Here is a 2,311-nt window from a genome sequence, read left to right as displayed (position 1 = left end):
TTTCCTCTTTGTTCTCCACACTGCTGCTCCCCCAAGTCTCTCTTTCTCTCTTCCTCCCTGCAAATAGGCATGTCATAGACTTTTTCTGAGCACAGACTGGAGGACTTTCACCTGCGCCACCAGGCCAAAGACCAGCATCTCCTCCCAGATCTCGCTGTGCAGCTCAGGGTCATGCCTCAGCTTTTGCCTCAGGTCCATCCCCACCACCACCAGAAGGGTGACTGCTACCTCTGCTCTGCCCCTTGTGCTCCCTGCCCTGCTCCAAGGTAGGAGTTCATGGCAAGGCTCAGTAACTTGTTGCTACTAGAAGTGGAAGCTCCTGCTCTCCTTCCTTCCTCCTCCTGCCTCCACCCAGCCCATGGCAGATAGCCATGCAGAGGACACCCTGACTATTGAGGTGTGCATGAGGAGGGCAACCAGGGTTTGGCCTGTGGGCAGTCACCTCCTCTTCTACTTGTTTAATACACACCTGGTCGACTGTCTGCTCTTTCTTTGTTTGAGAAGCCAAATGGTCACATAGAACTTCTAGTATTATTTAAGCATCATGTTCATCTTTGTGGAAACTGATCTTGTTGCTGACTCTGGTGGGAGTTGACTCAAGTGCACCATTTGTGGTGGTGGTGAACTGAAGTTAGTTTAACACTGTATTAGAAATATCCTCAAAACAAATGTAATTCAGCTTTTTGCTCATGCTCCCCACTTCACATATCTAAGCCTGTGACTGGAATTTTTTCCGCTCTAGAATCCACCTGGTATGCAAGCAACCCCAAACTTTATGGAAATGCAGAGCCTTTCCACATATATTAAGGCTTGGCAGGCCTTCTAAATATCAGTCTCTGTGCTACTCCTGACTGTAGATCCAGCCTGCTCTCCACAACAGCAGAAGAGAGGCTCCATAAAACTTGGGATGTACCTCTGCAGAAAGGCAGTGGAGCATGTGGTTTGTAAGCCTAGTTTGCTCTATGTAGAGATCCAGATGCTAAATGTGTATTAAAGGGTTGCTTTGTTTCCATTGTTTTTTAATGGACAAGAATCTAGCCCTCATTTGTCACAGGGGAGGCCTGCCAAAAAAAGAACCAAACAGTCACACATGCCCAAGCTTGCAGAGGTCTCCAAACAATGACTCAGCAACTAGACCTTTCTTGTCCATCTCACAGCAACCTCGGCACAGCAGAGTAACAGCAATGACAGTTCAATGTCAACATTAGTTCTTCAACAGTTTATCTTTTCTGTACGTTAAGCAAAGACTGTGGTAGGTGTCAAGATTATAAAGAGGTATGAAACTCTACAAGGAGGGAAATGCATCAAGAGGGGAAGACACAAAAATGGATATAAGAGGGCCAGGGCACGGAGGGAGGCAGACAGCAGAGTCAGACAAGTCAGAAATAGTAGCAACCTAAAGGGCTAGCTTGTGAAGAAACCATTAAAAAACCCCACTAATTAAAGACCAAAGAAAAATTATATCCTTGCTCCCTCTATGCAAGCTGCTTCTTGACAGCAGGGATTCTTCTACAGGAAGAGACAAAACAAAGCCCTGAACTTAGAGCTAGTTATTCCTATAAAGGAGCTACAAATAAACCTACTGCCCATGAGGCCAAAGAGAAGTCTCCAGGCTGAGATCCCCCCAACCCACCAGTGCTGCAGTTGAGGGTGAACAGCCACAGAACACCTTGTCTTCCTAAAAGGCTGCCTTGTCTTCCCAACGAGCGAGTGCCTTGGACAGAGTACATGTTTCGGAGGTAGGTGACGTGCCAACCTCCTCTGCCAGCGCAATCAGCTGCGAGCTACCGCGGGGCTGCCTACCTCCCAGCAGAAATCACTGCTGAGCTTTCTGCTCCAACCTGGTGTTTGCCGGGGACTTTCAAAACATCCAGAAATGTGATGAATGATTTATCTTTCCCTAACACGGGTCCTCTCCCCTCCCACCTCACAATGCCCCAAGGGCACAATTAAAGCCTTTCTGGGTAACAGGAACACTCCCTGGAGTGCTAATCATGCCGGAAAGATTGTTGGATCATTTAGAAACCTAAAGCTTATCTTCTGTGCCATACAAAAGGGGATCTGCTTCTGCAGACATCCTAATCTTCAGGATTCTATTTAAATTCCAGCTAATTCCTAGTCCCACACTGGGAATAAGAAAAGGCTGATTAGAAGTTAGGTGAATCAATATGTGCTGAATGGCCTAGAGAAGTAGGAACATTCATTTTGGCACTAATAAAACTGGGAAAGCTGTGGGTGGATGACTAAAAGGAACAAAGGGCTGCTTAACAGCATTGAGCTAGGGTAAAAAGGCCAGGAAGAAAAGCGCTCA

The sequence above is a fragment of the Phaethon aethereus genome (assembly GCF_964289735.1).
Source record: "Phaethon aethereus genome assembly, chromosome: 1".
Taxonomy (NCBI): Eukaryota; Metazoa; Chordata; class Aves; order Phaethontiformes; family Phaethontidae; genus Phaethon; species Phaethon aethereus.
Note: the sequence above shows the minus strand (reverse complement) of the source record.